Here is a 14071-nt window from a genome sequence, read left to right on the forward strand (position 1 = left end):
GGCAGGGGTCAGCCCACAAATTCAAAGAGCAGTCTGTCAATGACTCTGACCAGCCGCAGTTCAAAGATGTGGTCAGAATGCTTCGAGACCTGCAGGCCCGCGACAAGGGCAAGAAAGTCTTCACCAGTGAAGACTTCTATGATGGTTTGGATGGGGACGACAATCTCGAGAATCTCCCCAGAAAGTTTATCAAATTCGATGGTTCTGGCGATCCTAAAGCTCATCTCGCCATGTTCTTCGCTGAATGCTCCAGATTCAAACGAGACAACCGTGCACTTTTCCTATGTTTCCCTCGCACTCTGGAGGGAACCACAGCTAAATGGTACTCGGAGCATGTAAATCCAATTGAGTTGAAGGAATTTGACAAAGTGGTAAACATGTTCATTGAACGATTTCTCTTCAATGCTGAGGCACTTCCCACCCTCAGCCATCTTTGCGGCCCTAAACAGAGAGAAAATGAGAAGGCTAGAGATTTTATCCACCGATGGAGGTCAGCTTGCAACAAGATGAGGGACCCCATATCAGAGGGACATGCTTTGTCCCTAATTCTGAGTAACTTCTCACAGCCTCTAAGAGGTCTCATCTCTACTGCACCATCAAGGACATTCATTGAACTGATAGAGCGAGCCAAATGGCTCGAGTTGAGCATGGAAAATGGTTTCTACGAAGGCTTCACTTTCACTAAGAACAACGGCCAGAATGAGCAGAAGAAGAAGACTCACTTCACTCATTTTGTCAGAAATAATAATTGGAACCACTGTAAGGGGCAGAACAAAGATTTCTGTTATGGGGTAGGAAGTTCCAACAAGAACGATCAGAAAGGCAAGTCAGTCCCTCAATTCAATAAGCCACTTCAATTAGAACAGAGACCGAAGCCCCGAGAAAAAGTAAAGCATGAAGGGTGGAGTTATGACAGGAAATTCACTCCACTAGACCAATCCCTCGAGACTGTGCTCGAGTATATGTTGACCAAGGAGATGGTCAAACTGCCTAGGTTGGTTGATCCCCCTATTCCCATGGGGAAATTCAAAGATCAATTTTGTAAATTTCACAGAACAGTGGGGCACAATACTGAGAACTGCTTCGTTCTCAAGAATATTGTTCAGGATCTCATCGATAAGAATCTTCTGGTAGAGGGTGTCGAAGATGAAAATATGGATATTCTGAAGAAACCCTTTCCCCATCATTCTACAACGGTCATTTCTGAACAGCCTTTTCAGCCACAGGAGCATATCAGGCCATGCTCTAAAAAGGATATACAAGTCCAACATCAGGTCCTTGTGCTGCAGCAGGCTCAGTCCAAAGCTCAGAAGATGGACCTCATTGCAGCCTTTGGAAAAATGAAAGTATCTGACAAATCCGCTGGGGTATCTCCTGAGGTGGCTAAAAAAATGCCATGGCTCCCCAAACACTTTATTAAGCCCGCCCCGGAGAAAAATGAGACATCCACACCACAGCCGATAACTGCATTATCCAATGTCTCAATTTTGGACTTAGCTCAAGCCTCCACCAAACACCAGCAGGTGTTGAATGATCTGTTGCGGAAAATCAAAGTAAAACTGAGCATAACTCCTGAAGACATGGCTCAGATAGTCAATCAGGCCATGACAAATGCTCCAATCACTTTCTCAGATGAAGATCTTTCTAAGCCGCATGTGTTTCACAACAACGCTTTGTATGTTGTGATTCGAGCCAGAGGAATGACTGTTCCTCATGTGCTGATAGATGGAGGCAGCAGCCTCAATATATGCCCAGAAATGACAGCCAAAGCTTTGGGCATTAGAGAAGAAGAATATATCCCGGACCCGATCACCATCTACGGGTTTGATAATCATGGCCAGACAGCTAAAGGGAAAATTTTCTTGGAAATTTTCATTGACTACTCGGTCCACTCTGTCCTCTTTCATGTGGTCAATGTACCCCCAACGTATAATCTGTTGTTGGGACGACCGTGGATTCACAACACGAACGCGGTGCCGTCTACTTTGCATCAGTGTGTCAAGTGGTCAAAAGGTGGAATGATCACAACAGTCTTGGGCGAGGATCCGGAGAAGAGGCTTGCACAACCCATGGTTCCTAGGCCCACTTTCACTACTGATATCCCTAGCATTAGGGGCATTGATGAGGTCAGCTTTGAAGAAAATTCGGGAATACTGCAGATGGCTGAACAGCCAGCACATACAGTGGCCATGACTCGATCGAGAGGCCCACAATTTTTCAAGATTGGAGGACGAATTGACTATAGTACATTCAAAGATCATCCACTGTTCTCCCAATTTATGAAGGCCAAAAAGGGATTCGATCTGTTAGTAAAGCATGGTTATCAGCCTTTTCAAGGCCTGGGAAAAAATGGGAATGGTCGTCTCGAGCCAGTAATTCCTCAGCACTATCCTCAGAGAGCCGGATTGGGCTTTAGTGGCAGAAGATCTCAGAAGGGCACTATCTTTATCAAAGGGATGCACTAAGGGCATCTGCTTGTCTTTCATTTCTATTCTTTTGTTTTCACATTTAGGATGATATCCCGTTTCATTTCAATCATTGTCCTCAATTCAATCTTTCAATAAAGTTGCAAATTTCCTTTGTCTATCTGGATGTCATTTGTCTCTTTACTTCTCGTTATCAAATCTTTGAAAATTTGCCATTATTCTTCTCTTTTATCTTTCAAATTATTTTCTTAACAAAAGTAATTTGTTTTATGATAGGAGATTTTCCTGAATCGATTTATTCTCCAATTTTCAGAATGTCTTCCCAATCTATCAAGAAGCTCGTTCTTAATCCAGAGGCCTTTTCAAAGCCAACAGTGATTCATCAGGTTAAAATAAGAGCAGAATGTAGTCAGATTACAAAGCAGTCAGAAGAACCTGCAGAATTTGATTCAGCTCTTCAAGAATTACCAGAATTTGCAACAATTCAGAAACAAGATGAGCCATCATCCTTAGTTCAGGATCCGACTGAGGATATCAATATTGGATCAGAAGACGATCCTAAAATTCTCAAGATTGGCAGCAGTTTGAGCCCGGAAGAGAAAGAAAGGCTCACCCGTTTTCTCAAGCAACATGAAGAAGTGTTCGCGTGGACATATGAGGACATGCTAGGTCTAGATACCAAATTGGTTGAACATCGTCTCATCCTAAAACCAAATGTCAAGCCGGTTAAGCAGAAACTGAGAAAGATGGATCCTCGAGTGGAACAACAAGTTAAGGAAGGTCTAGAAGACCTACTCAAAGCAGGGTTCATTCGAACCATTGACTATCCAGATTGGCTAGCAAATATTATTGTTGTTCCCAAGAAAAATGGTAAAGTTCGAATTTGCATCGACTTCAGAGATCTCAATAAAGCGACTCCTAAGGATGATTATCCACTTCCTAATATTGATCTTTTGATTGATAGCACAGCAGGTCACGCTATGTTCTCTTTTATGGATGGATATTCCGGATATAATCAGATCAAGTTGGCCGCTCGTGATCAGTCCAAGACATCTTTCACTACTCCTTGGGGCACTTTTTGTTATACAGTCATGCCATTTGGGCTTAAGAATGCTGGAGCCACTTATCAGCGTGCTATGGCCGTCATTTTCCATGATCAGATGCACAAAATCATGGATGCCTATGTCGATGATATTCTGGTAAAATCCAAAGAAGAAGAAGATCATTTCGAAACTCTCACTCAAGTTTTCAAGCGGCTCATTCTTTACAAGCTAAGACTCAATCCACAAAAATGTGTGTTTGGAGTCGAATCTGGCAAATTGTTAGGCTTTCTAGTCAGCAAAAAGGGGATAGAAGTTGATCCCGCTAAGGCCAAAGCTATCATTGACATGTCTCCCCCGACTAATTTGAAAGAATTACGTAGCCTTCAGGGACGTATGCAATCAATTCGGCGATTCATATCCAATTTGGCCATGAGATGTGAGCCTTTCAATCATTTGCTCAGAAAAGGAGTGAAATTCGAATGGGGACCAGAGTGTCAGCAATCGTTCGAACGCATCAAGAAATATTTGCTCAATCCTCCTGTGTTAAAGCCGACAGAATTAGGGAAACCCCTACTGCTATACATTTCAGTTAATCAAGTGGCTTGTGGCGGATTCTTGGCGCAATACGAAGAAGGCAGTCTGATAGAGCATGCCATTTACTATGTGAGCAAAACCTTCATTGATTATGAGAAGAAATACTCTCAGATAGAGAAGACATGTCTAGCTCTGGTTTGGATGTGTCAGAAATTGAGACACTATCTGTTGACAACTGAAGTCAAGATCCTATCCAAATTAAATCCTCTCAAGTATATTCTAGAGCAACCCTTCCTCAGTGGACGGATTGCCAAATGGCAGGTTTTATTGATGCAATACGATTTGGAATATGTCTCTCAGCAATCTATCAAGGGCCAAGCAATTGCAGATCAATTAGCAGATTTTCCTTTAGCAGAGGATGTTAAAGTCGAGGATGATTTCCCCGATGAGCGGATCTGCAATATTCAACAATCCCCAATTTGGATTTTATTCTTTGACGGTTCCAAGAATATGGCAGGCATAGGAATCGGGATTCTGTTGATCACACCTGAGAAGGAGATGATCCCCTTTTCTCTCAAATTAGATTTTCAGTGCACTCATAATATGGCCGAGTATGAAGCTTTGATACAAGGTCTGAAAATTCTACAAGACTTCAATGTCAAAAGAGTGCATGCTTATGGCGACTCTTTGCTCGTCGTCAATCAAGTCTTAGCTGAATGGCAAGTGAAGGATCAGAAGTTACTTCCTTATCAGAAGATCGTCTCAGCTCTTGTTAGCAATTTCGAAGAATTCCAACTTTTCCATGTCAAGAGAGACTTCAATCAAATTGCAGACAGTTTAGCCAATCTGGGATCTATCATGTCTTTCAGGAACGAAGAATCTTGTCGCTCATTTGAAATTGGCAGACTTGATCAACCCGCTTTCGTCCCAGTAGAGCAGATAAACCAGGCTGAGAAAAAGAAGAAGCCTTGGTATCATGATATCAAGAATTTCATTAAAACTGGCGAATTTCCTCCCGAATTATCAAAGAGAGAGCAGCGAGCAATTCAGCGCATGTCTGCTCGATATTTTATTCTTGCTGATGTCCTTTATCGTCGTGGATTCAGCTCTGAATATTCCAGATGTTTGGACGAAGAAGAAGCCAAAGAAGTTGTGCAAGAAGCACATGAAGGTATCTGCGGTGGTCATGTTGGCTACCAAACTCTTGTCAAACAAATTATCCGAGCAGGTTATTACTGGAGAACTATGCAACAAGATTGTTATCGTTTTGTGAAAAAGTGTGTTCAATGCCAGATGCATGCACCTTCCATTCATGCGCCAGCGACATATTTGCAATCTGTCGTCTCGCCATGGCCATTTTCTATGTGGGCTTTTGATGTTGTTGGTCCCATTACTCCTTCTGCTTCAAATGGCCATAAATATTTTCTTGCTACAACAGAATATTTTACTAAATGGGTAGAAGCAGTCACTCTATGCACAGTAGAAGGTCGGCATGTGGTCTCATTCATCCATAAGAATATCCTATGTCGTTTCGGCATACCACATGATATTGTGTCAGATAATGGCAGTCATTTCAAGAATGAGAGAATGAGGACTTTCTGTTTGAAGTTCAAAATTCATCATCATTTCTCCGCTCCTTATCATCCTCAAGGAAATGGCCAAGCAGAGGCCACCAATAAGATTTTGATTCGAATCCTCGAGCGAACTTTGGAAACAGGCCGTGACTGGCATGAGAAGATTCATGATGCATTGTGGGCATATCGAACCACCATTCGAACTCCAACTAATGCTACTCCGTCAGAACTTGTCTACGGAACCGAAGTAGTATTGCCTCTACATGTTCAGAAACCTGCTCTGAAATTTGCATCACTTCTCGAATTACCTCTTGATCAGTATCAGCAACAGCGGCTAGTACGGCTTGATTTGCTAGATGAAAGAAGACTCAGAGCAGCAGAGCACGCTCAATCATATCGTCAGAGGATAGCCAGACAATATGCAAAATCAGTCATTGAAAGAAAATTTCGAGTCAATGATCTAGTGCTCAGATCAACGGCTTATCTCAAGCACCGCCCAGGTGGCAAGTGGTCACCAAATTGGGAAGGTCCCTATGTTGTCAAAGAGGCATTACCTCGTAATTCATATCGGCTCATAAATGCCGACGGAGTGGAATTACCAGATCCCATCAATGCTCGGCATTTGAAAAAATTCTATACTTAAACCATGTCTTATTTTTTGTAATTCCTCCAAATTTTGTTCAATAGTGATTAAATTCTCCTTTCCCAGTTATACTGGGGAATTTTTAAAATTTTGTTTTTATCTACAAATATCCTGTATGCAGGCAGGATAAACAAATCTCTCATTTTGCACACATGTGCATTCATTTATATCATTTTCATATTTGCATACATCTGCATTCATTGGCATGCATTTGCATCAAGTTCGCTACCCATTCAGGATAAGGGATAATCCTGAGACCCCGACAATCATTCTTGTTACAATTCCCAAATACTTTAAGAGCATAGGTCTCTTTTAAAAATTCAAATTTCAAATTAAAAACAATGTATATTTTCAAAACTCAGTGCTTGAACTGGTACAATTTTGAAATCCAGTGCTCAAACTGGTACACTTCCAAAATCCAATGCTCGAACTGATATATTTTCAAAATCCAATGTCTATGTTGACATATTTTCAAAACCCGGTATTCATACTGGTGTTCTTTCAAGATTGAGCACTTGTGTTAGTGTCTCACTGGTTGGTCGTATCAGTCAACCTCTCGGGTTCAGTCTTCGTGCTGATCATTCATCAAACTTAAAATTCCAATTACCAATTTCGGCCCTTGGGCCATCCAATTACCAACTTCGGCCCTGAGGCCATCCAATTTCCAAATTTCTAATTTCGACCTTTGAGTCAACCAGTTTCAACCTTTGGGTCAATCAATTTTCAATTTCCAAATTCCAAATTCCAAAATTCCAAATTTCTAATTTCAAATATCAAGCTTCAAATTTCAAAATTTCAAAATTTCAATTTCGACCTTTTGGTCACCCAATACCAATTTCAGTCATTTCCTCTTGCGAGAGACCCTTTTTACAGGGAGAGTTCAAGGGAGCTCGTTCTTTTTGCATGCTATCCTTTGTTCACCTAGCCCCTTTTCAGGGAGAGTTTGAAGGGACTCGTGTCTATGTGAACCGTTTGCAAAACAAATTTCCAATTTCATACAAGGAACCCTTAATTCAGGGAGAGCTTCGACGGAAGCTCGCTTTCCTTATGACCGCAATTTCAAACTAGGCCATTTCATCATGAAGGACCCTCTTCTCAGGGAGAGTGTGATGGACTCGTTCCTTCATGACCAATTCACCGACCTCATCATTACCGGCCCCCTTTCCATAAGAGAAGCCTAATGTTAGGAAGTTTTGACGAAAGCTTAATTTCTCTTCGAAAGTTCGTTTTGCAAACACCTCCTCTTCAGGGAAGAGAGGAGTAATTCCTATTTCCAATTTCTGAATCTTCTCCTTTGGGGAAAGGAGAAGAAAATTTTTGTCATGGGTGCGTTGCGTTGTGCTTCAAATGCTTGCTCTCACCAAGGATTTCAAGAACATTTGGCCAATTTGTCATTAAATATTTGTTGATTTCAAAATTTTTATTGTACAAAAACATTACTTCAGAATACTTTCAGTATTACTTTCGAAAGGACAAAGCTTTCGCGAAGAAGGATTCAAAATTCAAAATTTTTCTATTGGCCAACCAAAAGGATGAAGAATAAATCCCCGATATGGCCAGCAAAGGAAATTCAATATTGTTGCAAAGCCATAAGTGATCGGTATTGATCGCAGTCAATGGCACATTTTTAAAGATCATTCTTGGAAAATAAAGCAGTCGAAATATCCTGGGTGATACAGAAAAATCCATTCAATCCCTATATCTCCTCAATCACCTAAAGCTGCAATTAAATATCTGCAAAAGGGATCTCTCAACTGTCGTCAAGATGAAGGCGAATTAGGCGAGTAGACCTCTGGGGCCAAAGAAGATTCGAATCATCTCCAAGATGACGGAGTTTGTGACGGATCCTTCCAGGGAAAGTTCAGAGCATCGTCAAGATGAAGGCGACTGCGATGGGCCTCCCGACAAACCCTAAAGGATATTTAATTTCTGCTATCATCAAGAGATTTCCAACCAATGAGCCAATAACCATCGATATAATCCCTGAGAGAAAAAAGAAGGATCGAAACATCTCCAAGATGACGGAGTTTGTGACGTACCCTTCTAAAAAAAAAAGAGAGAGAGAAAAGTCAAGACATCTCCAAAATGAAGGATGATGTAATCTCCAAAAACCCAAGAGAGCTCTAATTCTGCCAAAAAAAAAAATAGTAGGCAGAAAGATCGTCATGAAAAAGAATTCCAGAATATCAAACTGCCAAATCTGTCAAAGAATCCTCTTTAAATTTTGTGAAATTCTATTATCAATATTCTTTCACAAATTGCTTTCACAATATCAAGAATACTCTCTTTTCTGCTGATATCAGGGAAATTGATAGCTTCCTTGAAAGAAAGCCAATTGCAAGCAATTTGAATTCGAATCTTGATTTTACGAAGTTAAGCCCAATCGGAGATAATACTTCATGTAGAAAAGAGGGAATATTTTCAAAGCAATGTGCATCACTTTCAATTATTTCGAATCAACAATAATTTTCAACATTTTGACAATATTTTCTAGCTATCCTGGCGTGAAGCGAGAGCTTGAGGTTCATCTTTGGCGCATCCTGACATCAGTTGTTATCCCTTTTAAGGACTTGATAACGAGAGTTTTCAAGATTCCTTCCCTTCTGTTGGTATAATCTGAGCGCATGGGCTCTCAGATTCGCACACTTCCCTGTGTCCCCACTGTCCCACCATAGACAGTCCAATTTCGGCTTGAGGTTAAGCCACCAATAATTTTCTCGCAAAAGGTCATCAATTTCAAAAGTTATTTAGTCTCAACAATGAGGCGCCCAAAATCAAACCCCTTTTCAAGCTTTAGGGACCCCAATTTCATCCTTTTGCAAAACCCCTATCGGACTCATTGTGCGGAGATCCGAAGGTTCCATCATGGTTTCTTCCTTCGAGGATTCCATTCATTTTCTGCCCAATCAGGATAAGGGTACAAACCTGAGCCTTTTTTGATGAGGTATTTCATTCCCCGATCAGGTTTAGGGTTCAACCTGAGCTTCGTTTCTACACGAGGTATTTCCTGTCCCATCCAGGTTAAGTGCAAAACCTGAATCTCACTTCTTTTGAAGTAAAATTTTCTTCTTTATTCTTCATTTCATATCTACCATTTTCATCAGGGCTAATATTTTCATATCCAGTCAGATCCTTCTAACTGGGGCATTTTTATAGCCCAAATTTGGTGTGTTTTTCTTTGCCACTAAGCCCGTCTTCAAGCCGACTTAGTAGCAAAGAGGGGCATCTGTAAACACCCCAAATTTTCCTCACTCATTCTCAAACAATCCTCCTCAGGCAATGCCAACCCTGTCAGGTCAGTGTAGGAGTCAAACCCCGAGTTAGTTTCAGAAAATCACCATTTTACCCATTTTCATTAAGAAAATTACCATTTTACCCCTAGGTCATCCCGGACCCCAGTCAGTCGGAGTCAACCAAGCTCATTGGTCAGTTCAAGACAGTTAGAATATCAGTCATCTCAAGCTCATCTGAGCTCACAATGAACAGACCATTTTCATTTCTGACCATTCCTGCCAAAATGGGATCATTTCTTCAAAAATGAGCTCATTTCTCACTTGAATCCAAGCCAATTGTCTCTAAGTCAGTCATTCTCAGTCAGTCATGTTCCCCAGAGTCTAACTTGAGCTCACCAGGAGTTCAAGTGCTCCAGTTTCAGTTCAAAACCATTTCCAAGTGTCTAGGAGCCCATTTTAGTCCATTTTAGCTCTTTCAGCTGAAATTGAGCTGAGTTCAGTCAATTGAGCTAGTGTTCAAGCTTTGATTTTAGTTCATATCAGTATTACTGACCTTTGTTCTAGCTCAAACCCAGTTCAGGTTCGTAATTCACTTCACTCTAGTGATCATTCCGTACCATTTCTCTAAAAATGGCAGCTTTTCTTGAAAATTCAGTCGGAAAGGTCAGTTGAGTCAGTGCCTGGTCTGTTCATTTGAGTTCTAAAACTCTAAAACCCAGCTCAATCCAGTTCATTTCAGTTTAATCTAGCTCAAACCCTAATTTCTAGTGTCACTCTAGCTTGGCAGAGCTCGAAAATCATTTCTTCAACCATTTTTTGCAAATTTTGTCAATTTTAACACTTTTTGAACTGATACAAGTGTCAATCGGGGTCTGACATCCAAAATTCTTCATTCAGAGTTAGCATTTCGCATAGCATTTCATGTCATTTCTCATCATTTCATATCATTTCTCAGCATTTCATAACATTTCATCACATTTCATTCCATTTTCGAAGTCCAGAACTCCAGTTTTATAAATTTCAATCCAGATCGAGTTTTAAAAGCTTTTAGAAATCAATTTGAAACCCTGAGTTTCCAAAATTAACATTTTTACCCCCGGGAGTCTAAATTTGGAAATATTTTCTCACAAGAAAAATAATCTGGATTTCTTTCAAAATCAAATTTTTAAATTCTACATTGGATTTGCTTCGCAATGGGGTATTGAACTTCAAAATCCGAGCTTGTTTTAAAAACTGCCAAAAATAGCTCCTTTCAGTTGGAAGCATTTTCTCGAGAAAAACAATATGGATTTCTTTCAAAATTACATTTTTAAATTCTACTCTGGATTTGCTTCGCAACGGGGTATTGAACTTCAAAATCCGAGCTTGTTTAAAAAACTGCCAAAAATAGCTCGTTTCGTCTAGAAACTTTCTAAAAAGACTATTTTACCCCTCTAATCGTCAAAATGAATTTCAAATGTGGAATTTGGACCCGCTCTGAGATGGCCCATTCATTTACTTTTCTATTTTATATAAAAAAAATGCTTCTTTTTATTTGTTTATTTTTGTTTTTATTGATTTTTATTTATTTTTTTATTTTTATTTTTTTAGAGAGGAGGTGGGACCCACAAGGTGGTCACCCAAGCCTCCAGCCCCACTTTCCATTTTCTCATTTTTTTCTTTCCCTTTTCCTTTTTCCCTCCTTTTCTTTCTTTCCTTTCTTTTTCCCTTTTCTTTCTTTTTCTTCTTCTTCCCTTTCTTTTCTTCTTCCCTTCCCTTCCTTCCTTTCCCTTCTCCAGCCCATTCACGTACACTCTTTCCCTCTCTTTTCATTAACCCCTTAAAACCCTAAGTTGAGGCTGATTAAAGACCTAAGTTGGGTTTGGTTAAAAGAAAAGAGAAAAGGAAGCCACTTACGGCTCCTCTCCCATCTCACGCCTCTCTCCTATTCTCTCTCTTTACCTCCCTTCTTCTCTCCTTAGCTGCTACAGCCACAGCAGCCTTCCAACCTCTCTACAGCCACCTCTTTGGATGCCCAGCCATCGAACAAAAGCTGCAGCCACCACTAGAACGGTTCAGCCATCTTCTTCCTTGCAGCCAGCAGCACCTCTTTGAAGCTCCATGCCCAGCAGCTCCAGATCATCTTCAACCTCCGACATCCTCTTTGCAGCTGCAGCAACATTCAGCCATCTTCTTCAAATACTCTAGCTTCAGCCAGCTCTCCATTCCAGCCACCATCCTTGCTGCAGCCCACCTCCAAGCTCCTTGCTCCAGCCAACAGCCACCAGCCAACGGCTTCTTCCACCGGTTCCACGCTCACTGCTCCAGCCAACAGCCACCAGCCAGTTCACCTCTTCTACACAGCACCCAACAGTGCCACCAGCAGCTGCCATCCACAGCCTTTCATTACAGCTACAGCAGCAAGCTATTACAGCAGCCTCTTTGACACTGCAACCTCCTCCTTCAACCTTCAAACGGCTGCAGCCTTGTTCCAGCCTTCTTCACCGTGCAGTCTCCTCTATTCCCTTTTGTTTTCCCCAAGAGCTCCAACCATCTTTACTGGTGACATCACTTGTGGCAGCCAACCATCGTTCCACTCCTCCATTGCCGTAACTGCCCCTTAAGGTAAGACATATTGTATGTCTTGTTGATCTTATTAAGTACCACATGTTGGGTTTCTTGGTTGATCGTCGAAATGAGACCCTTACATATGGCTTTCATGAAAATGATGAGGAATTTGGGGTTGAAATTATTGCAAGGTAAGGCTTTCTTTATGGTGTTAGAAGGTAGGAAACCTTAAGTTTCTATTTTTTTTTTTTTTTTTTTACTTTTCATGACAAAGCATGCGTAAATGAGAGGGTTCATCTAGCCGATGGATTGAACCCCTCATTTCAATGGCTATATCAAATAAATATTTCACCTCTTTCCTTTGTTTTGATTTTATATAGATTGTATAATTTAGGTATTGTTTTTTTTTTTAATTGATTTCATTAGATACATTTCACTTGTTTCATTAATGCATGTCCTATTAGTTTATACATTTTCCATTTAGCCGTCCAGTCTAGTCATCATTTTATGCTCAATTTTTTGTCGATAAATCTCAAAAATTTTTGTTATGTCTGTCTCTGTTTGTCTATGATTGTATGTCAAAAATATGGATCAGTTAGGATTTTAGAACCTTGTTAAATAAATCGAAAACCAAACTGGATTTTGGACCCTCCAGAAATTTCAATTTCTGCTTTAGCAGAAAAGAACCTCCGGCACCACCCTCGTGGGAGATCCGGATTGTCCTCCAAAAATCACAGTGTATTCATAATCAAATATACTGATGATCTGGAAATTTTGAGGTTTTTCCAGTCAGTTTTGACCTCTGTAAAAAATCGGATTTCTCAGACCCCTGGGAAAATCTCGATTTTCTTTTGTCAGGATATAGACAGATCTTAATGCACCGACTCCTCCAAATATGTAGTCCGTCTGCAACAACTTTCAACATCAAAGTTGTTCCTAACATAATTTCATATCATTTACCAAAATTTAGGAATTTTTGGATCTGTTTCATTATTTTTCCCGGATTTTCTCTTTCTGTCTAACAGATTCCAATGTCCAGAAATTCCAGAGATTTAGGTCTCTGATAACAGTGTGGCCTTTTCCAAACCGTAACCTTAATCCTAATGGTGTCAAAACATAAAATCTTACTCTGTTTGTCAGGGACATTTTCCCACAGTTTAAGCCATTTTCCCATCTTTCTACCATTTTTCCCAAATTTTCTACCGAAACCTGTCTGTTTCCTTCATTTACTAGAGTCGCCGGATTCCGATCCGACTTGCCGGAGTGGTACAGCTCCGACCATAGGTCAAAACCAGAAAGTGTAAAAATAAAAAATCCTTGAATTACTGTACTCTGTCACCCCATGAAATTTGGGAAATTGTTATGGAAATTTGATATCCTAAATCCCCTTTAGAATCAACATTTTAGGCAAAAATCACAAAATTTAGGGTTTTTATTTGAATTTCCATATTTAAAAATACAAAAAAATTATATTTTAGAGATCCATTATGTTTCTAGGGTTATTTTAGTTGTCCATGCCAAATTTGGTTTAATTCCAAGTTCATTTGCTCCATGTGTTAGTTTATCTTTAAATTCAGAAGCGAAAATCAAGTTAAATTCGATACTTTATGATATTTTCGCCATGTTAGGGTTTGTATCATGTACATAAGCATGTAAAATCATATTAGGGTTAATTTTAATCTCATTTGCATTTCATATTTTTCAATTTTGCAAAATTTATTTCAGAAAACCCTGGTTTCAAGGCCATAGTCTTGTTATCAGGGGTATTTTGGTCATTTTGACCTAAATTTCGAAATTTCAATTTCTAATTCTCCTAAATTTCATGCATATCATCATATTTTATCATATTATGTTTGATTTATTTCATTTGATTTTCAAAATTCCAAAATTTACAAAAATTCTTTCATAAAACCCTGATTTCAAGGTCATCAGGGGTATTTTGGTCATTTTGAACCCCAATTTCGAATTTTCAAGTTTATTTTCCAAATTTATTCATTATTTATTATGTTTATATCAAAGGGGGGTATGAATTTGGGTTTATATCTGAATAATATCCGATAATTTCTCATAT

At 39.8% G+C, this 14071-nt stretch overlaps 1 long non-coding RNA gene across 1 annotated transcript; it reads right to left on the reverse strand.

Moving 5' to 3' along the window:
- Positions 1 to 11389: 11389 nt before the first annotated feature.
- LOC149820879 (uncharacterized) lies at positions 11390 to 11873 on the reverse strand. Its single transcript, XR_016426618.1, has 2 exons — positions 11540 to 11873; positions 11390 to 11441 (listed from the first exon to the last, which is right to left on the reverse strand). It is a non-coding gene; the product is annotated as an uncharacterized LOC149820879 (long non-coding RNA).
- Between the last annotated feature and the right edge of the window lie 2198 nt (positions 11874 to 14071).

The sequence above is a fragment of the Nuphar pumila genome, chromosome 12, assembly GCF_984573655.1.
Source record: "Nuphar pumila chromosome 12, dmNupPumi1.hap1.1, whole genome shotgun sequence".
Lineage (NCBI taxonomy): Eukaryota > Viridiplantae > Streptophyta > Magnoliopsida > Nymphaeales > Nymphaeaceae > Nuphar > Nuphar pumila.